Raw genomic sequence first — 24,072 nt, 5'->3', positions numbered from 1 at the left:
GCCCCCAGCCACAGCCAGGAATGTTTCCAGACACTGCTGACCTCTCACCCCAGCCCACTTCAGCTCAGGATCCACAGCCCCCACCACTCCCACTTCAAGGACCAGCAGCCGCCTCTGGAGCAACTGGGGCATCACCATGGCAACCAGGCCAGACAGGATGGGAGTGGGGTGGGGCTGCTTTAAAGTCTTTTATTGCTTCAAAACATAGGCCTGTTCCTCTCATCGTGGTCATGTTCAGGGGCCCTGAGGACTGGGAGATCCAGACCAGCAGGGACCATCCGCTCCCCACCGTGTCTCTCAACTCAAGGAAGGAAGTTTCTGTGGTCTCAGCCAGGTCCTTGCCAACACAATCCAAGAGGAAATTCAGGCTCTCTGTCCAGGCCCGCCCCACCCCAACACTCTGGATGCTGGTGAATGTCTCCTCTGGGCATTCTGGTGGCAGAGCTGGAAGGGAGGCAGGGAGGGGCTGACCCCTTGCCTCTGCCCCTCTGAGCTGAGATGTATTAGAGATGCGACCTTGTCAACTGAGTCCCTGATGGGAGGAGTAGAGGAGTGACTGTGCGAGGTGGGGGCTGCTCAAGGCTCGGTGACCTAGACAGAGGCCCTGTGCGGGCGATTAGCTGTCACGCTGGGTCTAAGCTCCTTACCCTCAGAACTCTAGCCTCTCCACCCCTAAGTCTAATCCAGAGGTGAGGTGGGGAGAGCCTTGATAGGGCTCCAGTGACCCATTTAGCGTAACCAGCAGTGGCCCCGTGGGGGTCAGGCCTCTGTCCATCCCTGACTCTGTGAGTCTCTCTGCTTCTGGGACTCCTCTGCCCTCCTTGCCTTGTGTGGTGCCCCTGCGGTGCCTCTGGGCCTCTGATCTCCCTGACTCCATGCGTATTTTGTGCCTTGTCTTTGTGAAGAGCTCTGTGGCCCTGACTGACTCCCTGAAACCCTGGTGGGTTGACAGAGGGGCACAGACACCACTAGGAAATGGGCTCCACAGACCTCAGTGACAGGACCGTGGGTGACAGGAAGTCTCTGGAGACACAGACTGGTAGGTGACGTGAGGTCTTAGACAGCACAGGGTCTCAGTGGCAACACGTTGCGGGTGGCCCAGGTTTGAGGGATGTTGGGTTGTTTGTTCTTGACACACAGATTAGGTGACTCTGAGTTGTGGCTAACACAGGATTTGGTGACTCAGAGACAGTGATTCAAAATGAGTTCTTGGGCAGCCAAGAGTCAGCAGTGGTTCTTAACTAGGGCAATTGGTCCCTCCCCTCCAGGGACATTTGTCTGTGTGTGGAGACACATTTGGTTGTCACATGTGAGGGGAAGGTGTGCTATTAGCACGTAGCGTGTAGAGCCAGGATGTTGCTCCACAGTCCACGTGCACAGGCCGGTCCCGCACAAGGACCTAAATGTGGGGGCCCACTCTGAAACCCGACTGCCAAGCTGAAATCCTAGCTCCTGCCCTCTGTGACGGAGAAGGCAATGGCACCCCACTCCAGTACTCTTGCCTGGAAAATCCCATGGATGGAGGAGCCTGGTAGGCTGCAGCCCATGGGGTTGCGAAGAGTCAGACACGACTGAGCGACTTCACTTTCACTTTTCACTTTCATGCACTCAAGAAGGAAATGGCAACCCACTCCAGTATTCTTGCCTGGAGAATCCCAGGGACGGAGGAGCCTGGTGGGCTGCCGTCTATGGGGTCGCACAGAGTCGGACACGACTGACGCGACTTAGCAGCAGCGGCCCTCTGTGACTCTGGGTGAATCTTCTTATGGCTAATGTGGAGTACCCAGGCAGTACCCTTCTGGGGTACTGAGCTGCGATTGCTGAGCTGACTCTTGTTGAGTGTTTAGAATTGGACCTGGCATGGAGTAGGTGTTGCTTTTTGACTCAGGCCTGGAGAGAACAAGGATAGGTTTAAATTCAGTGACTCAAACGTTCTCTCCCTTTCTCATTACAGTTTCTACTTCAGACAGGCTTCTTCCATCTCTGGAAATCACATGGCCAAAAATGCTCCTGTCTTGTAGTTACCGACCAGGGTTATTGGCCTTTCTTATGGGTCAGTCCCTAAGTCGTGCCCGGCTCTGCAACCCCATGGATTGCAGCACGCCAGGCTTCCCTGTCCTTCATGATCTCCCACAGTTTGCTCAAACTCACATCCATTGAGTTGGTGATGCCATCCAACCATGTCATCCTCCGGTGTCCCCTTATCCTGCTCTCAATCTCCTGTCCTCATCAGGGTCTTATCCAATGAGTCGGCCCTTCGCATCAGTTGGCCAAAGTACTGGCCTTCCTTACTCAATAAAAAATAAGAGGCCAGACAAGAAATTCAGGCAAGGGCTTTACTGGGGCTTCTACTGCACCAAGGGGAAACGAAAACAAATAAATTTCCCTTGCTGGCTTCCTGAGCGGGGAGGGCAAGGTGGTTCCGTACATGGGGCGAAGTTAGGGGTGTGTCCAGGGGTTGGGCCGGAGGGGTGGCTTGGGTGGTTTCCCCACCCCTAGGGCATGTGTGGGGTACCCTGCTTTTGTTCCTGACCCCGGCTTTTGTTCCCCGTTCTTTAGAAGCGGCAGTTGGGTTTCTGGCCTTTTTATATTTTGTTGTCCTTAATTTGCCCCAGTTGCACATGCATGGTTATTTCTCATGCCTAATAGTTTCTTTGTATTTTTGTTGCTCCAGGAACGTTTGTCCAGATGTAAGCATTGCAGCAAAGGGTCCCAGGTCCCAGGTCTCAGCCAGTCTCTTCATGTCATGCAGGTGTAGTTATTTCTGAGGAAAAGAGACAAATACCTATAAATCCCAAATAAATGGCTCTGATTGGCTAAGTCTGGGTCACCCGACCACCCATGTTTTGCAGAACACCACGTAAATAGATTAACTCTTCTATTCTCCACGAGGACTTCCCTGGTGGCTCAGCAGTAAAGTATCTGCCTGTAATTCAGGAGACCAACTTTCGATCCTTGGGTTAGGCAAACTGCCTGGAGAAGGAAATGGCAATCCACTCCAGTACTCTTGCCTGGGAAATCCCATGGACAGAGGAGCCTGGAGGGCTATAGTCCATGGGGTCGCAAACAGTCAGACACAACTTAGCAACTAAACAACAATAGCGACAAATTTTTCATGACAACTCTCTGGAGTAGAACTCTTGCTTTCCTCTTTTTACAGCTAAGGAAACTGATGCCCAGAGGTTCAGTAACTTGCAAACCCAAGATTGGATCAAGGCAGTCTGGCTTAAAAAGATGCACCCTTCCTTCACAGTCACCATCTTGAATGTTTCTATTTAGATATATCAGGTTTTATTTTAAAATGTGCAATAAGAAGCAACATTGTATTTGTTCATAAGATGCAATCACAGAAGGATGTTCATTACAAACAGTTGCTCATTTTTCTTTTGATAAGATAAAGCAATTACATTAGTCATTATTCTTCTTGCAACCCACTCTAGTACTCTTGCCTTGAAAATCCCAGGGACAGAGGAGTCTGGTAGGCTGCAGTCCATGGGGTCGCTAAGAGTCAGACGTGACTGAGCGACTTCATTTTCCCTTTTCCCTTTCATGCATTGGAGAAGGAAATGGCAACCCACTCCAGTGTTCTTGCCTGGAGAATCCCAGGGATGGGGGAGCCCAGTGGGCTGCCATCTATGGGGTCGCACAGAGTCGGATACGACTGCAGTGACATAACAGCAGCAGCAGCAGCATCTGGTTTTTTGAGTGGGCTAATGAGAGAATGGTTGTGATTTTCTTGGTGAGAGAAAAAATAAGAGCTGGTCCTGGGGTGAAGGGTGGGGTAGGAGGGAGGAAGGGACCTTGGTAATAAGCAGAACTAAGTCTAGATAGAATCTGACCTGGTCCTGAGATAGGACTGCCATGGTTGACAAATTCTTTGTTTGGATGATGACGCAAGACAGGACTCAACCTTTCAACTTTTCCTGAAGCATTGATAGCACAGTCAAATCAATAATTTACTAATAATACATCTACTGTCAGTTGCACACATCTTGAGGGAAAGAATGCCTGTATTGTGAGAGTTGTCTTGCCCTAGGGCCAAGGGTGGGAGATGAGGGGCATAGATAAATAGGTGTGCTACTTACATCCCTATTCATATCACCTAATCCTTCTTAGGTGCTTAGTATAAGATGAAAGCATATGAATGGGTTGAATAGAAAGAGAAAGTTTCCCTTGGGGAATTCGGCATCAGAGGTGGGGTTATAGTGCCCTCTAGTGAACACTTTGTGAATTTACACAATATTAGACTGGATGTGGCAAGTTGGGTTTTGTTGTTTGTTTGTGTTTTTTTTAAACCAAGGGGTTGGTCTCCAGAGTGTTTGGGAAGCAGGCCCATAAGAAACACTGTGTGTGTGTGTGTGTGTGTGTGTGTGTGTGTGTGTGTGTGTGTTGGGAGCTATGCAGCTTCGCCTAACTTCACCATGCAGAAATCAGGAAATGGTTAGAGAAGAAAGATGTGGGAGTAGTTGATGGCAATAACCCAAGGATTTTATTCAAAATGTGAGAAAACCAAAGGCTGTGGAGATAGGAACTTTTCCCCTCGCTTGACGTGGACTAAGTAAGGTGATTTAAATAAGAAGGCACAGTCAGTAACTTTCCAAGCAGAACTGGATGTCTGCCTGGGTGATTTTAGATGTCAGTTAAACTGAGAAATACTCCAATTCCACTGATTCCCTTGATTCACCCGGAACAAGAAATAAAAAGTGCTGTGCCATTATTTAATAAAAGAAAACAAAGCAAAACAAGAGAAGGACCAAGAGATAGGATACCCAGGGTAAATAAAAGGACATTTTTGTCAGGATGTGAAAATAGAAAGGTTTGGGGGGAAGGGCATGTAAGAGGATACGAGTTAGAGATTTCATCTTAATGGTGAATATTTTTGTCTTTAAATATGTGTTTAACTTTTTCTCCTTCTGAGAGGGTACCACACTCTTTGTTTCCAGTCAGAAATTGTCTTTGATTCAATTGGATTTAGAGCTAGTTGGTTAAAAATTAGTATCTGGGGATTTAGAAAATATTCTGTTTGCTTGAATGGCTTCTCTTAAGTATGTAAATGAATTGCTCTATTATGAGCCTAAATTGCTCTTGGCAAAATTGTCTTTATGTGTTTAACTGGCCAAGGTATAATTTGTTTCATTTATGAACACAGTAAGATTTATCTATGAATTAAGAGACATTGAAAAAGCTGATTTATTCTGATAATGATGTTAAGATTTTTTTGGTTTTCTGTGTGCAAATAATCCATTAGTTTAATAAAATTTAATTGAAATTGCTCATTAATACACCATTATAACTTGAACACATCTGTGCAAACATAACTGTTTTAGTCAGATCGTAACAAAATACCATACACGAGGAGGGTCAAACTTCAGGCATTTATTTCTAACATCTCTGGAGGCTGGGACGTCCAAGATCAAGGTGCTGGCAGACTCAGTTCTTGGTGAGAGCCTTTTTCCTGGCTTCCTGGCTTGCAGAAAGTCACCTTTTTGCTGTGTGTACACATGGTGGGGAGGAACAAAGGGAGAGAGAGAGAGGGAGAGAACGATGGAGAGAGAGAAAGTTTTTGGTTTCTTCTCATAAAGCACTAATCCCATTACGGGGGGCCTCACCTCATGATCTCATCTAAACTCATGCACGTACCTCCCCCAAGCCCCACCTCATAATGTAACAGAGAACAAACCTGACTCCATCTTGGAGCTATTGCTTTAGCTCTAACCTTTGTGCTGTTTCCTGTGCTTACTCCTGCTGGCTCTGCACCCTGGAAAGGAATGCCGCCTACAGCCTGAAACACACATCACAGCTCCTTTTCAGGGCTCTGACTCCCAGGCTTGACTATTAAAGATATAACAATTTTCATTCATATAGAGATAACTTTTCTCTTTTGGAGATTTATGGGAATATGGTGACAAGACCTAGAGTGAACAGCTGCAAGACCAAAGGATATCGCATTCCCTCTGGGGGCTGGTCAGCACCAAGAAGTTTGCAGCAACCAGCCACATCCCCTACCCTTTCAGTCTAAAAGAAGCCTGAATTCTAATTCCGGTAAGATGGTTCTCTGGGACACCTGTCATGTGGTGAGCAGTATGAGCTTGGGCTCGGTAACGATAGCATCATATTAGGGGTTAGGATTTCAACACATAAATTTTAACACATAAACACTGAACTGAACTGAACATAAACTGAACTGAACAAAAAACTGAACTGAACACATTCAGTCTGTACAGTAACCATCCAGGAAAGATGCTCCTGATCACTACCTTCTCTGTCCTTCCCAAAGCAACCACTACCCTGACTTCTGACCCCTCAAAGTAGTTTTGCTTGTTTTTGAACTTTTTATAGTTAGAATTATACAGTATGTATGCTTTTGTATGTGTGAGATTCATTCATGTTGTTATGTGTAATAGCAGCTTATTCGTTTCTATTGCTGTATAGTATTCCATTGCCTGAATACACAACTATTTATTCATTCTAGTTTTTCAGTTTTTGATGACCTGAAAATATAAATATTTTGGTACACATACCTAGGGTTGGGATTGCTGTTTCCCAGCATTTGCATACATTCAACTTTAACAGATATCATCAAATGGTTTTATAAAGTGATTGTAGCAATTTACACTCTTACCAACAATGTGTGAGAGTCAGCCATGGTAAAAGTATTTACCCCACAGAAACTGGCAACTTCTACAAATCACACTTTCTTTCCTAGTGAGCCAGTTGTTAAATAGTTACCAGTACACCACTGCCAATACCCACTGTCACAAAAATTTTGTGTGTTTTTCAATTCTTGGTTTTATCAGTCTTTTTCTCCCCTCAAAAGAAATAATAAAAAAAAATTTAGTTCAAAATTTTAATTGAATGTATTTTAACTCTAATATAAGACAGAATTTAGAGGTGTTATTTTTATTTTATTAAGATCAAAACTAATGTAACATTGTAAATCAACTATTCTCTAATAGATTTTTTTAAAAGATCAAATATACAAGCAATCAGATATCTTTTACTTTCTATACACATATACCCCTCAAATTTAAAAATGACAAACTTATTTTTCAGTCTTTTCAAAATCATATATACTTTTATGAAAAGTTCAAGTTTTATTGACTCAGCTAGGCTTTTTTTTGCTCTGCAGCATTCGGGATTTTCATTCCCCAGCCAGGGGTTGAACCCCATGCCCCCTGCATTGGGAATGAAGATTCTTAACCACTGGACTGCCAGGGGAAGTCCCAAAACCATATATCGTAATGTCAAGGATGAGGAAAAGCCAGGATAACCTTACATTGTTGCCGCAAGTGTTAACTGATACGACGACTTTGGAAATCTCCCACATTTCCTAAAACTAAGCATACATATACCCCTGACCAGCAATTCTCCTCCTGACTATGTGCCCAATGGAAATGAGTGCTTCTGTCCACCAGAAGGTGCGGGTGAACGTGTTCACAGCAGCTGTCTTCATGATAACTCACTCTGGAAACAACTCAGAAGTCCAGCAGCAGTAGAAGGAGGAAATACATTGTGATGTGTCCATACAGTGAAATATTACACAGCAATAAAAAAGGAACAATGTATGGGCAGTATAACCACAGAGGTGAACCTCACATAATTTTGACCAAAAGAAATCAGATGCAAGAGGCTATACTGTATTATTCCAATTATAAGACGTTAAAAACTGGCACAACTAACCAGTACTGTGGGAGAGGCCAGGTAGAGGTCACCCATGGAAGTGGTACTAACTTGCAGAAGCCACAAGAGAGTCTTCTGCAAGGCTGGACTTATTCTATTCTTGATCTGGGTGGAGATTATATGAGATATATGTATTTAAAATTGATATTGTACTCATTACTGTATCTAAATTATATGCTAATAAGATGAAAAAGTCATGTAACTGCCTGCTATTAAGAGAGATGTTACTGAGTCAGATCTTTATGCCATGTGCAGCTTTAGTCTTATGCTATATTTTATTGACATTGCAGTGTAACATGAAAATACTCTTTGTGGTTAAATGTGAATAATTCTTAATATCATGATTGTGGAAAGATTCTTAAATAAACGATCATTTAAAGACATATGTTCCTCATAAAAATTAATGCAGAAAGTACTAAAAAAGTTTTTTTAATTGCCCCAAATGCCACTCCCCCAAAACAATCATCTTCAACCTACTTCAGTATCATTTCTGACATCTTTGAACTTGTGTGTGATCCACTGTGTATACTTCTATAAATCTTGTCAACATAACAATAGTAGCCACATTACTTGGATTGATTATTGTCTGAATATTCAATTTCAAATGTAAGTGTTATTTAAGATATAATTCAGTGAAAATGTACTTCTTTTGCTTTATATGATGAAATTCTATCAGTTGAAGTATAAATACATATGTAATTTTTCATGAGTAAAATGCTATATTAATTGATAATGATTTGAAAGCTGTTGATTGTGTACAAAACACTGACAAAGAACTTTCAAATAATTTAATATGAAAATAGGTTGATAATGTGATTTTGAAGAGAAAGTATGTTCACTAGGTATTTTTAGAAAGAACTTTATATTGTTTAAAAGTCAAGAACTGTTATGGTACTGGCACAAAAACAGGCACAGTAGACAAACAGAGCAGGACAGAGAGCCCAGAAACAAACCCACACACGAACGGTCGATTAATCGACAACAAAGGCGGCAAGAATATACAAGGGAGAAAAGACAGTCTGTTCAACAAGTGGTGCTAGGAAAACTGGACAGCTACATATAAAACAATGAAATCGGAACATTCTCTAACACCATATACCAAAATACACTCAAAATAGATTAAACATCTAAAAGTAAGACTGCATACTACAAAACTCCTAGAGGAAAGCATAGGCAGAGCACTCTTTGATGTAAATTGCAGCAATATTTTTTTTTGGTCCACCTCCTAAAGTAAAGGAAATAAAAGCAAAAATAAACAAATGGGACTTAATGAAACGTAAAAGCTTTTGCGTAGCAAAAGAAACCATTGACAAAATGAAGACTACCTACTGAATAGGAGAAAATATCTGCAAATGATTTGATCAACATGGGATTAATATTCAACATATGTAAACAGCTCATACAATCTGACATCAAAAACAAAAATCAAACAACCCAATTAAAAAATGGGCAGAAGACCTGAATAGACATTTTTCCAAAGAGGAAATGCAGATGGCCAACAGGCACATGAAAAGATGCTCAATATCGCTAATCAATCAGGGAAATGCAAATCAAAACCACAATGAGATATCATCTCAAATCTGTCAGAATGTCTATCTTCAAAAAAGAACATCAAAAATGTTGGCAAAGATGTGGAGAAAGAGAATCCTTGTACACTGTTGATGAGAATGTAAATTGGTACAGTCACTGTGGAACACAGTATGAAGGTTTCACAAAAAACTGAAAATAGAACTACCACATGAACCAGGAATTCCTCTCCTTGGTGTATATCCTCTCCCCCCAAAACAACACTAATTAAAAAAGATACATACATCCCAATGTTCATAGCAGCATTATTTATTGCAAAGATGTGGAAGCAACATAAGTATCTATCAACACATGAATGGGTAAAGAAAATAGAACTTTATAGATGTGGTTTATATATCACATCTCAGCCATAAAAAAGAATGAAATTTTGCCTTTTGCAGCAACATAGATGGACTTGGAAGACATTATGCTAAGTGAAATAAATCAGACAGAGAAGGGAAAATATTGTATGATATCACTTATAGGTGGGGTCTAAAAAAATACAAACTAGTGAATATAACAGAAAAGAAACAGACTCGCAGATACAGAGAACAAACTAGTTGCCAGTAACACTATCTGTAAGAGAGAAGAAAAAAAGGAACAATTCATACACCCAGTGACCACAGAATGGATAGTTTGTGGTGTATTCGTGCATGGAATACTACACAACAGTAAAAATGAAAATGATATTCCTTTTTGTGCCACAACATGGCTAATCTTCATAATTATAATTTTGAGTGGAAAAGCAAGTGTCAAAAGACTGCTCTTTTCACTAAGATTAAAAGCAAATGAAACAAAACAATATCTTACTTAGGCAACAACATATGTGATAAAACCCTCAGATAATTGTGACCTCTTGGGGGAGGTATGAGTATTGGATGGGAGAGGAGTGCATGGTAGACCTAAGTTACTGATAATAGTTTAGCTCTTGGGATGAGTACCAAACTCATGGGTTCTCATTATATTATTTTAAAAAATAAAATCAAGAAATGAATAGTCCTCACCATATCATCCTTTACTACTAATAGGATCTTCATTGCCTTCAAACTCAACCAGATAGGATGACCAGTCTCACCCCTAAGGATGCCAGACTCTCACTCCCTTGAGTGTTTATTGCTGCAACTATTTTTGGTGTGAATCATTGTATTGGTCAAAGTGCTTTGTGCAAACCACAGAATCTAATACTCAGCTTAAAAAGAAAAGGATGTATGACAAGATACTAGGTACTGTGTGGGCTTCCCTGATATCTCAGTTGTTGAAGAATCCACCTGCAATGCAGGAGACCCCGGTTCGATTCCTGGGTCGGGAAGATCCGCTGGCGAAGGAATAGACTACCCGTTCCAGTATTCTTGAGCTTCCCTTGTGGCTCAGCTGTTAAAGAATCTGCGTGCAATGTGGGAGACCTGGGTTGGATTCCTGGGTTGGGAAGATTCCCTGGAGAAGGGAAAGGCCACCCACTCCAGTATTCTGGCCTGGAGAATTCCACGGACTATACAGTCCACGGGGTCGCAAAGAGTCAGATGCAACTGAGCGACTTTCACTCTCTCACTCACTCACTCACTCAGGTACTGGGTAAAGCTGAATTTTAGAGGCACTAAATTGTGGCTGATGCTAATTATGAATAATTAGGGTGGGGTCCCTAGAACAGAGTCTACAGTGGAGATTTTTTTAAAATATTTTTTATTACTATTTTTTGCTGTTCTGGGTCTTTGTTGCTATGCGTGGGTTTTCTGTAGTCGCAGAGAGTGGGGGCTACTCTCTAGTTGGGGTCTGCAGGCTTATCATTGCGGTGGCTTCTCTTGTTGTGGAGAACGGGCTCTGGGGTGCGTGGGCTTCAGTTGTTGCTGCGCGTGGGCTCAGTAGCTGGCGCGGCTTGCAGGTTTCAGAGCATAGGCTCAATAGTTGTGGCCCCAAGGCATATGGGATCTTCCAGGACCAGGGATTGAAGAGGTGTTCCTTGTTTGCAAGGCAGATTCTTTCTTTTTTTTTCACTTAAAAAAATTTTTTTATTTAATTGGGGGACAATTACTTTACAATATTGTGAATGTTTTTTGCTGTATATCAATATGAATTGGCCACAGATATACACGTGTCCCCTCCGTCCTGAAGCCCCCTCCCACCCCGTCCCCATCCCATCCCTCTAGGTTGTCACAGAGTCATGGCTTTGGGTGCCCTGCTTCATGCATCAAACTCACACTGGTTATCTATTTTTACATATGGTAATATATATGTTTCAATGCTATTCTCTCAAATCATCCCACCCTCTCCTCCCACTGAGTCACTCTTTTTTTTTTTAATTTATCAATTTATTTATTTTAGTTGGAGGCTAATTACTTGACAATATTGTAGTGGTTTTTGCCATACATTGACCTGAGTCAGACATGGGTTTACATGTGTTCCCCATCCTGAACTCCCCTCCCACCTCCCTCCCCATCCCATCCCTCTGGGTCATCCCACTGCACCAGCCCTGAGCACTTGTCTCATGCGTCGAACCTGGACTGGCGTTCTGTTTCACATATGATAATATACATGTTTCAGTGCTATTCTCTCAGGCAAGGCGGATTCTTAACCACTGGCTCCACCAGGGAAGCTCTAGAGGTTCTTACTTAAGATTCTTATTTAAGAGATTTATTTTAAATCTTAGTTTAAATTAATCAAGACATTAATTAATTTAATCAATTAAGATTAATGAATTAACCTTAATTAAGAGATTATCTATTTGTTTGTTATATTTATTTAAGGAGTGCTCTTGGGAGAAGATGAGTGAGGGGAACCAGACAGGACAAGAGGAAGAAAGTTAAACAAGAATTTGGGAATGTTCTCATCTGGAGACTGTCCTCAGCCTGGTTCTCAGGGGAGCATTGGAGCATGATGGTACCACAGAACTGGCTCCCGTTTCAGGCAAGTAGGATAGGCTAGCCCTTTGTACCTGCGGGAGGGTGCCTAGCCTCCAGGGGATTTGATTTCCGTGTGGCTGGGAAGGGGCCACCAGCTCTGACAGTGATTGCAGTTGGGTGCACTGAGCAGGGCAGAGCCCTGGAGGTGACTCAGCACCAACCTGACCTCGCTGGGAAGGGCAGGGGAGATCTGGGACGAGGTCAGGGTGGAGGAGGGCAGCGAGGTGGGGAGAGCAGAAGAGGGGGCTGTCTGTGCACCCTGGAAGGGCAGCCTGAGACCCTGGGGGCTTGGCCTTGCGAAGCAGTGATCTCTCGTCCCCATGGGGACACAGAAGGACAGGCCAAGCCCTCCCCTTAGCTTCTCATTCCAGAGAGTGCCAAGTGCATCATCAACCCACCCCAGTCATCAGTATCACCCTTCTTGTTACCCAGGCAGAGAGAACTAGGCTTCTCTCCTAGCAACCTGCTTCCCCCTTCCTCCTCGCTACTCTCTGCAGCCCCATCCTTGGCCTTGATCTCAGACTTTGAAAGTGCTGGATTCAATGTGATGGCTGATTCATTGGGTGATAGGCAGTTTTCCCCCAAGCTGCCTGCCTCAGTCTGGAGTGGAATATTCTGGCCTCACAGGAGGGCAGACCAGGAGGCATTAACCCCTGCTCTGCCAGCATGTTTCTCTAGGGCCAGAACCCAGGATTCTGGAAATTGTTCTCTCCAGGGTGGCACCAAAGGGAGCTTTGTGGAGGGCTTTGGACACTCCATATGCATCCTCATTCTCACCCAGGCCATCCAGGAAACACTTAATCTGAATAAAAGGAGTGTCCCCTGGCCTGCCCCTCTTTCCAACACAATTGCCACCTCTATCCATATATCTATACTTTCTGGAGCCACCTGTGCTTTCTGCACACCTTCCCCTGCCACCTGCTCCCAGGGGTCAGCCCCCACCTTCAGCAGAGATTTATACCTTTCCGAATACTCGAATACTCGAGCAGGAAGCCAGAGCCACCACAGGCTGGTGCCGGAAGTTCAGCGGCTGAGACAGGCCTGGGTAGGAGCTGTTTCAGCATTCCAGTTCTCCCATCCTTCTGGGTGGCTGGAGGATGGGGACATCTTAGCAGCGTGGGGTGGGGGGCCTGAGTAGGGGACAGGAGCTTTCTGGGAGGGGCCTTGGCCAGACGAGGCTCAGCAGGATCCCCCCAAGTTGGTGGTCCCTCCTCCACTTAGTCCTGTCTCGAAGGTACTGAGGGAAAGGCTGTATCAAATTTCACCCCCAGCTGCTTGAATCAGGGGCCTCAGGTTCCAACCTAAAGGCGCCAGCTTCCCCCTTTCTCTTTTCCCTCTTCTTGTCCATCCTTAGCTCCTGCTCCGCAGGCAGTCAATGCCTGTCCCTTCCTTCAGACCTCATGCCCCACCGTCCCACACAGCTGCGGCCACTGCATTCAGAGGGGGCACCTCTGTCTCTGTAGGGAGGTCACTCCACACCCTCAGCTGTTCCCCCTGTGCTCTGGATGCCTCCATCTTCCACCCTGTTGTTTTATTGATTAGTCCTTATCACTTGCATTTTTAGCCTCCAAGTCTTTGGGTGTCTATCTGTAGCCTATAAACTTGCAAAAACCTTCCTCATTAAAAATAAATAAATAAGTAAAAAAGCCCAAATCTCCCTTCTTCACGCATCCTGCCCCTGGTTCTCCCTTCTTGTGTGTCTCCAGACCCTGCTGGGTTACCTGACAGACAAACCAGGGACGCACTTCAGGAGCCAGCCAAGAGGAACAAGTGCCATAGGAATAGGAAAGGTCATTTCAGTGAAAAGTGGCAATAAATTAATGTTGTCATGCTTAAGATAATTTAGAAAAGGCTTACTTGAATTTTATCACACATGCAAATTTTACATTACTTTGAAAATCAAAAATTAGTTGTGTCACGTATAGATAGGAGGGATGGGAACCCTCATCTTTTTTTCCGGCCTCCCAGCTTGCCCCTTGCAGTGGAAGTTCAGTCTTAACCACTGGCAGTCCAGTGGTTAACCCTCACCTTTTAAAGGTGTTAATTCTCTCTTTCTCACCTCTAGCTCTTCAACCTCCGGTGTCTTCAGACACCATTGAGTGTTCCTGCCAAGGCCGCCAGTGACCTTCACGTTGAGAAATCTGATGGATGTCTTTTCCTCTCAGCTGTGACCCTCTCAGCAGATGTCACCTCTAGCCTTGAAAAGCTCTCCTGTGGCTTCAGTGACAACTGCTCTCCTGGGTTCCCTTCTACTTCCTATACCTGTCCCTTTCGGACATCCTCATGGTTCTTCCTCTAGGAATGTGTGTGTTCCCCAGAATCCTGAGCTGGATTTTGTCTCCTCTGTCTCTCTATGTATCTCTCCTGGGGTAGTTCCTGCACTTGTGTGGCTTCAGTTACCATCTGCACTCAGATTACTTCTAAACAGCTTTCCTGGGATTTCCTACGTGATCCGGTGGTTAAGACTCTGTGGCTCACTGCCAAGGCCCTGAGTTCAATCCCTGGTCCCTACAGGCCACACGCTGTGGCTAAATAAATAAATAAAATTAAATTAACAGCTTTCCTTAGCTCAGCCATAGCTTCTGACTTGCAGATCTGTGCATTCCATTGTGTACTCTTTTAGGCGCCTAAATTCACTAAATCTGAACTAGAGTTCTCAGGTGTCCAACAAAACATTCCTTCTCCAGCATCTTCTGTCTCAGGGAGAGGTGCCATCATCCATTCAGTCCCCAAGCTCAAAATCTTTCTCTCTCATAGCCCCACCTAACTTCCTCTACAATCTACCAGGTCTATCCTATTGACTCTTGTCTCTTAACTGTCTTGACTTATTCATTTCTCTGTGTTTCTGGCTACCACCCTCGTCCAAGTTGCCATTATCTCTGGCTTGCAACAGCCTCTGAACTGGTCTCCCCAGTCTCTACCTGTTCAGTCCACTTTCCATACTGAAGTCAGTCTGATGAGGTTTCAGTGATTCCTCATTGACTCAGGCTGGCCTTTTGTACTTTCCATCTTATGGTTCCTGACCTCAGGTGTACATGTGCTCAGGAGAGCCTTAGCTCTCACTCTCTGCTCCAACAATGTGTAGCTACCTGGAGCTTCCTTTTCTCCTCTCCTGTATTATTTTTGGGGACAAAAATAGCCAGTAGAGAGATGTTAGAGACTTGAACTAGGGTGGTGACATGGATGTGGTAAGAATTGATGAGATTCTGGAGAAAAAAGGGGGGGGGTACAAATGAACTTATTTACAAAACAAAAATAGAGTCACAGATGTACTTATAGTTACTAGGGAATCGGGGGAGGGGTAAATAGGGAGATTGGGACTGACATACACGCACTGTGCTAAGTTGCTTCAGTCATGTCAGACTCTTTGTGACCCATGGACTGTATCCCACCAGGCTCCTTTGTTCATGGGATTTTCCAGGCAAGAATACTGGAGTGGGTTGCCATTTCCTTCTTCAAGGGCTTTTCCTGGCCCAGGAATTGAACCTGCATCTCTTACTTCTCCTGCATTGGCAGGCAGGTTCTTTATCACTAGCACCATAGAATAGATAACTAATAAGAACTTTCTGTATTGCATAGGGAACTCTACCCAATAGTCTGTAATGGCCTACATGGGAAAATAATCTTTGTTTAAAAAGTGGATATATGTAAAAAAAAAAAAAGAAATTGATGAGATTCTGGCATACTTTGAAGGCAAATACAATAGGACTTCTTGGATTTGGAAATGTGGTAAGAGAAAAAGAAAGGAGTCAAGGATAAGTTTTCAGTTTTGTTATTTATTTATTTTTGCCTGAGTAGCTAGAAAAAATGAATTCCACTAACAGAATTGGGAAGACTGGGAATAATGGGTTTGGATGGGAAGAGAAGGAGTTCAGTTTTGGATGTGTCACTGGAAATGGCTATTAGAAATCCAGTTAGGTATATGAATCTGGTTCAGGGGACTGATTTGAGTTGGAGCTGTAAATTGATGAGTCAACAGTGGAAAGGTGGTATTTAAAGCCACAGACTGAATGAGAGCACTGAGGGTATGCTGCTGCTGCTGTTAAGTCGCTTTAGTCGTGTCCGACTCTTTGCGACCCCATAGACGGCAGCCCACCAGGCTCCCCCGTCCCTGGGATTCTCCAGGCAAGAACACTGGAGTGGGTTGCCATTTCCTTCTCCAAAGCATCAAAGTGAAAAGTGAAAGTGAAGTCGCTCAGTCGTGTCCGACTCTTCGAGACCCCATGGGCTGCAGCCCACCAGGCTCCTCCGTCCATGGGATTTTCCAGGCAAGAGTAATGGAGTGGGGTGCCATTGCCTTCTCCACTGAGGGTATAGGTTTCATAAAAAGTCAAAGAGGCCCAGGAGCCTTCGGCATTAAAAATTTGCAGAGATGAGCCTTAGGAGAGAAAAATCAGGAGGAAAAGCAGGAAAATGTAGCACCCTGAAAGCCTAGTGGCAAAGGGATTTGCTGGAAGGGGAAGTGGTCAACTGTGTCAAAGGTTAAGTAAGCTGAGGGCTGAGAATTGACCACAAGATTTAATAACAGGAAGATCATTGATGATGCAGACAAGAACAGTTCAGGAAATGATGTGGCAAAAGCTTGTGGGATTACATCTAAGAGAAAAAGGAGAGAGAAGGGTTGGAGTTAGACAAGTTGTTAAAAACTGTTTTGCTGTAAAAAGGGTACAGTAAAGTGGAAGCCTGCTAGAGGGTTAATTAAGATCATGAGAGTGTTTTTGTTTATTTGTTTTTTAAATATGGGATAAATAACAGCACATAGATTATTTCTGTATATTTATGGGATTGATCCAGCAGAGAGGAAAAGACTGATGAAACAAGAGGGAAGAAATATTAGAAGAACAGAATTCTTGAGAGATTGAGAGACTAAAGGACCTACTCCCTGAGCAGAGAGGTTGTCTTTAGACAGGAACTCTTTTGAGCTATTTTCGAGGCTTCCTCTCTCCCTTTACTCTGCTCCAGTGTCTGCTGTTGGAGAAATCTTTCCTGTCCAGTCTTCTAGAATGGTGCTACCCATCACTCTCTATCCTTTTATCCTGCTTTACTTTTTTAAAAAAAATATTTATTTATTTGGCTGTGCAGTTTCTTAGTTGCCCCACTGCGGCATGAGAGAGTTTTAGTTGCAGCATGTGGGATTTAGTTTCCTGATCAGGGATTGAACCCGGACCCACTGCATAAGGAGCACGTTGTCTTGGGCACTGGACTACCAAGGGAAGTCCCCTGCTTTACTTTCATTTGTTAGCACATCCTCAGTCGTTCAGTTGTGTCCGTGCTTTGCGACCCCGTGGACTATAGCCCGCCAGGCTCCTCTGTCCATGGGATTCTCCAGGCAAGAATACTGGAGTGGGTTGCTATTTCCTCCTCCAGGGGATCTTTGAGACTCAGGGATCAAACCTGTGTCTCCTGCATTGGCAGGCAGATCCTTGATCATAAGCCACCTGGGGAGCCCTATTTGTAGCATTTGTCATAATAATATTACAGAATAAATATGTTCATTGTCTTTGTCATTAAAATATAAATTCCATGAGGGGAGAGACTTGGTCTTATTTACTCTATATTGCCAACACTCAGTATTAGTGTCTCACATAGTAGTTGCCCAGTAAATATTTGAGAATGAAGGAAGAAGTGAATCCTTCCCTCCTGCCCATGGCAACATGCTCAGTTCTCATTCCATTCTTGTTTTTATTTCATTCTCCTACAACCTACATCTCCTCCCATTTTCCATCCCCATTCACCCAAGAAAACATTCTAACCTATCTCCACTGCCATCCCCATCATTCCCCTACTACCCTCCCCCCATACTACCCTTGTCCTGAGAGTAGCCACCCTCATCTACGTCTCATCTCCTCCATCCCCCAACTTAACTCCCCTGCTAGCCCCAGTCTCAGCTCTACTCCGACCCACATCCTGTCTGCTCTCCTGATTGCGTCATCACAGTTGCCTGTTGTCATTGCCAGCATGGTCTCTATTCTGCTCCTCTCCCGTTCTATTCTCTTGCCATCAACATGCAGTCTCCATCTCCATCACCATCGCTTTCCCATTCCCTTTTGCCATACCTAATCTGCTTCAGCATCCCGGGGAAGAAACATAGCTTTGCACTGTATATTGGTTAGAAATTGCCAGAGCCATGGTTAATACAAGCAGCTATGGGAAGAAAGAGATGCAACTGCTTTTTTTCAGTGACTTAAGTAAATATTAATAAGCTTATTTTATGAACTAGCACTATTCCCTACAATAGACATAATAAATGACTTCCTGAAATTTTCTAAAATATATTTTATGTATGTTGGCATTAGCACAAGCCTTGGGCCTGGGGGTTCCAAGCCTGTGAGTTGAAGACAGTCTCTGTGGTAAAATAATCTGCCTTCTCAGAGAGCTCTTTTTTCTTAATTTCCAGTGTCAGGAAACCTTGGGAAAGTATCTATAAGCTATGATTAAAAAAAGATGAAGCAATTCAAATTGAATCTCACTTGGAACTCCAGTTTTTGTTGCAGACTGACTAGTCAACTAACAAGGATTTGGGGGTTATAAGTACTCTGTATTTTTCTTTATCTTATCTTCAAGAGAAATTATCAGCCCAGGACCTGAATAAGTAAAACATTTCTCATGACCTTGAGATTTTTATCTTCTCTTTATAAATTTTTCCTCCCATACCAATCTGTGACCTAGAATTCCCTTCTAGTCAAGGCTAGACAAAAATGTATATATGTTCTAATTAATGGATTAATTATGCAATTTATAGATATTACACTAATTATATCTTCATATAATTAATATATAATTAGTTATTGATATATATTAATGAAACTATTATTTCCAATGTAACTATGAATTCTTATATAATTTTATTTTATTCTTAGTTATCTTAGTAAGATGCCAACCAAAGATCATAGGGCTTAGTGCTCAATCTGGTGTTTGACAACTTTTCTTTGGAATTTTCTGAATGTATAATAGTATTCTTTACCACAAACTCCTTTTTTTTGGTTAAAATAAAGCTAAGAGACATGTGATTTTGTAAAAAACCATGGTTGATTTTGCTACCATTCATGTTGTATATAAATTTGACTTGTAAGAATGTTTATTTGAATCAGGATCTAATAAAGGTTTCTCAAGTGGGGATATATTATCATTGAGACCAGGCATGTAGAGACCTTGGCCCAAGTCACTTTGTCTTCTATGCAACATTTGGGTGAGCATCGTTGAGTTAACAATCACCTCGGAGAATCCTTTCTTGTTCAAAGTCCATACTAATGAAGATCCTTCAAATTGACACCTTTTACACTATTTTCTTATAAATTAAAAAACAATTTTGGGGGCGGTGCGGCTGTGTTCGATCTTCATTGCCGCATGAGCTTTTCTCCAGTTGCAGAGAGTGGAGGCTACTCTCCAGTTGTTGTGTGTGGCTTCTTATTGCAGTGGCTTCTCTTGATGCAGAGCTGAGCTTCAAAAGTTGCAGCATGTGGACTTACAGTTCCTCCTGCTCTAGAGCACAGGCTCAGTAGTTGTGGCACATGGGCTTAGCCACTCTACAGCACTCTTCCCCAACCAGGGATCAATCCGTGTCTCCTGCATTAGCAGGCAGATTCTTCACCTCTGAGCCACCAGGGAAGCCCCTCATTGTGCTTTTAGTTTACATCTTACTGATTACTAATGAAGTTGATCGATTATTTAAAATAATTTTATTTATTTATTTTTGGCTGTGCTGGGTCTTATTTGTTGCAAGGGCTTTTATCTAGTTGCAGCCAGTAGGAGCTACTCTCTAGCTGCAGTGCATAGGTGTCTCATTGCGGTGGCCTCTCCTTTTGGGAAGCATGGGCTCTAGGATGCATGTGCTCAGTATCATGGCTCCTGACCTCCAGAGTACATGCTCAATAGTTGTGGTTCAGTAAACTTAATACTGTTAAGATAGCTGCTGCTGCTGCTAAGTCGCTTCAGTCATGTCTGACTCTGCGCGACCCCACAGACAGCAGCCCACCAGGCTCCTCCATCCCTGGGATTCTCCAGGCAAGAATACTGGGGTGGGTTGCCATTTCCTTCTCCAATGTATGCACGCATGCTAAGCTGCTTCAATTGTGTCCGACTCAGTGCGACTCCATGGACAGCAGCCCACCAGGCTCCTCTGCCCATGGGATTCTCTAGGCAAGAATACTGGAGTGGATTGCCATGTCCTTCTCCGAGTTAAGATAGCAAGACTACCCAAACTGATCTATATATTCAATATAATTCCTGCCAAAATCTCAGCTAGCTTCTTTGCAGAAACTGACAAGCTGATCTTAATCTACATATGGAAATTTAAGGAATCCAGACTAACAAAAACAATCTTGAAAGAATAGGACAGTGCCAAGATTCATATGTTGCAATTTCAAAACTTAGTAGAAAACGACAATAATCAAGATAGCATGATGCAGGAGTAAGGATAGACATATAGATCATTGGAAGAGCTGAGATCTCAAAAGTAATATCTTACATTTACATACAATTGAATTTTGATAAAATGTCAAGACAATTCGGTGCAGGAAAGATCTTCTTAACAAATGGTACAAGGAAAACTGAATATAAGCAAAAGAATGAAGTTGAACATTTTTCCCCAGGGATTAAGCCCAGGTCTTCCGCATTGCAGGCGGGTTCTTTACCAGTTGAACCACCAGGGAGGCCCTTTTTTCACACATCATACACAAAATTAACTCAAAATGGACTATATTCTTAAATGTAAAAACTGAACTATAAAACTCTTACAACATATACCTCCATGTCTCAATTATCATATTTCATAATAAATTTTATTATCTAGTAACACATGCCTCCCTTCACCGTTTTCATTTTCTCCAAAAATATCTCTAATTTTAATCAAATACTTTTTGCTACTTTTTATGAGATGATCTTATAGATCTTACATTTTCTTCTTTCATCTTTGATGAATCACATTGATTGCTTTTTAAATGTTAAACTAAATCTTGTTGTTATTGATTCTAGCTCACAGTGGTTTACTTCCTCATATGGCAGACTTTCTTTTTTTATTGCTTGGCTATCTTTGGTTAAACAATCCATAAAATTAAGATTATATAAAATTGAACCCCAGACTCCTGAGGGGGCAAGTTCATAGTTTAAATTTCTCTGGTGAATCTATTATTATTATTGCATTCAAGTTGCATCTTGTGTAGGCCCAATACTTACCTTCCATTTCTCATAATGTCTATTTACCTCCAGAGCTCTAGGTTTCTGGTATTGGCACTTCCCCCTGATGACAGCTTAGTGTTCATGTTAGCATGTCACTAATTCCAGAAAGTTGTATCCGTTTTAGGCCCCTGGAGATTTTCCCTAGTGTTTTGAAGTCCTAACAAAGTGTATGAATATATATTTGTTGAAATTTATCCAGTATCAATACATTTTTAAGCACGAGGGCTTTTTCTAGTGAGCCATACTGCTAGTGGAGAACTCTTTTTGTTGCAGTATCTTCTAGTGTTTTAGGATATGTAACATCACTAACTTATTCTAAAATGTTAGATTATTTTTGTTAATGGACCTGCCAACACCATATATTGGGTAAGTTCATGTCCAAAGTCTTTCTGTTTCAGTTATTTCTCTGAGATCTTATAATTGTGCGTAGGAGAAAGACTGGAAGTAGGGAATAACCGGGATAATATTCCCATAATCACATAGGCCAGACAAATTCCAGCAGTAAGCTCAGGTACCACAGATAGAGCAAGTCCTAAGAAATGATCACCAGCAATCTAATTGGGTAATTGAACAACTGGATAGCAGAAGATAAAGATGCAGAGATGTATTGAATTCAAGGAAATATCATAAGGATTAATACAACATTATAATTTACATTGGCTCTGGGTCACAGGAACGAATCCATTTTGAATGAAACATTAAAACCTTTTAGTGGTGATGGCTATTTGTAGAAAGAGTATGGGAGTATCGGAAATTACCCTGGGCAAAGGGTGCATTTGGAGAGTTTTATTGGTCCTATTCCAGCAGCAACCAGAGCAACTTTTTTTTTTTTTTGCATCCTCAGACTTCAAAAGTCTTCCTAGAGGAGGAACACAGGCATCGTGGGGGTCCCAGGAGAACTGATCCAACCACTTCAAGATATAAAGTTTCTTCATGAACAGAAGGAATGGTTTAAGAGGAGAGTTGTATTCTTATCTCTGGATTTTTGATACTCAAAAGTTATGCAACAGTAATCAGACAAATGAATCAATCATTCTGGATTTTTTTTTTTCAAATGTTTATATGTTTCTTTTCTCTCCAGAGTAGAAGATACTTTTCACTTTGGAAAGGCACCTCTTCTGTACCTTGAGGGCAAGACCTCAGGCCAAACTGACACATTTGAAAGAGACGATGGGACCACTGCCTTGGTGACTGTATGGTGGAGCCAACCTCACCATTTGGTCTCTTTGCCAGAGGAGAGGGGATTTTCACACTCACTGTGTCTTTAAATTTTGAAGTAAGAGTAAGGCTTTTTTTTTTTTTTTTTTTGGTTCAATAGAAGAAGCTAGGTAATTTTCTTAAGTTTTTTCCTTGTAGAAGAGAGGTTAGTGACAGAGTTCTTCTCTTTAAAGTTGCACCCTCTATGTTGCTCACAGACTGGCCCACTTCCAGCCTCTTGCGATTGATAAGTATCGCTAAGCATCCAGAGGGCAACTAATGAGCCAATATAAAACATCCACCAAATTATTCTGAAGGTTAAAGTCAATGAAATTGGTACAAGAAGCTACCATGCCCTCGGGGCACACATTTTCTTGAGGTGGAAAGCTCAAAAAAAACAGGGAACGGGGGTAGTAAGTACAAGCTGGCATTCGCCCCTCCACGGAAGCTCAAGTGATGCTTCTTTCTTCTGACTAATCTTAATGTATGTTCAATCTTCAGTTAGTAGGTTATCGCTCAGTTTTAGCAGGGTGGTTGTTTAGGCTTCTTGTTGCTATGGTTATAAAGCTTCAAAACACTTCAATTATGTTTTGTAATTAAGTAGCAAACTACCATTTAACACATGAATATTTTCCAAGAGAATGGCCAGGAATTTCCTGAGTCTACCCAGTCCTTCTGTTGGCTATAGATCTCATAGTCTTGGAAATTGTGGGCAGGACAGCTAATCATTTGGGTCTGTACTTCTTGGCCAACTTACTTTTTAAAATCTCCTTTTAGCTTTCTTACCATTCTGAACTAATTGTGGGTGATGTGAACAATGAAAGCATTAGTGTTGATAGGCTTTACACATTTCCTTTACTATTTGACCTGCAATCTGAGGACCCTGATCACTACTGAGAGATAACGTTCCCTAGAGAGTGAAGCTCTTTAGGAGCCTTTGATGAACGGTGACTGTGTTAGCCTTCGCTCACTGCTAATTTCTCTCTGTTCTAAAAACACACATGAATTACCAAGCTCATAATCGAATAAACATCATTTCTCTGTCTGGGCAGGAAAAAAACTAAATATTTACACATGTCTTTGTGGTAGAGGATGACCCACTCATATTTATGAGAAGTTGGTGTTACTGTTTTTTTTTTTTTTAACTTTAGGGGCTTTCTTGGTGGTCCAGTGGTTAAGAGTCTGCCTTCCAATGCAGGGGACCTGGGTTTGATCCCTCATCAGGGAGCTAAGATCTCGCATGCCACAGGGCAACTAAGCCCTTGTTGCAACAAGAGAAGGCCATGATCCGCAGTGAAGACCCAGTGCAGCTGAATTTTTTTTTTATTGAAGTATCCTTGATTTACAATGTGCTAATTTCTTCTATATTTATTTGTGTATATATATATATTCTTTTCCACTGTTGAATAATTACGGTAGTGAATATAGTTCCCTATGCTATATAGTAGAACTTTATTATCTATCCATTCTATATATAGTAGTTTGCATCTTCGAATCTCAAACTTCCAATCCATCCTTTCCCCACCCCTCACTAGGCAACCACAAGTCTCTTCTC

The 24,072-nt window shown here is 42.5% G+C and overlaps 1 long non-coding RNA gene across 1 annotated transcript; it reads left to right on the top strand.

Annotated features, from left to right (window-relative positions):
* Positions 1-238: 238 nt before the first annotated feature.
* On the top strand, positions 239-23,868 carry LOC145506924 (uncharacterized). Its single transcript, XR_014054446.1, has 5 exons — positions 239-410; positions 5,888-6,042; positions 11,988-12,147; positions 22,165-22,596; positions 23,669-23,868. It is a non-coding gene; the product is annotated as an uncharacterized LOC145506924 (long non-coding RNA).
* Positions 23,869-24,072: the final 204 nt, after the last annotated feature.

The sequence above is a fragment of the Giraffa tippelskirchi genome, chromosome 5 (assembly GCF_054371585.1).
Source record: "Giraffa tippelskirchi isolate mGirTip1 chromosome 5, T2T-mGirTip1v1.2.pri, whole genome shotgun sequence".
NCBI classification, from domain to species: domain Eukaryota; kingdom Metazoa; phylum Chordata; class Mammalia; order Artiodactyla; family Giraffidae; genus Giraffa; species Giraffa tippelskirchi.
Note: the sequence above shows the minus strand (reverse complement) of the source record. Positions and strands in the feature narration are given on the sequence as shown.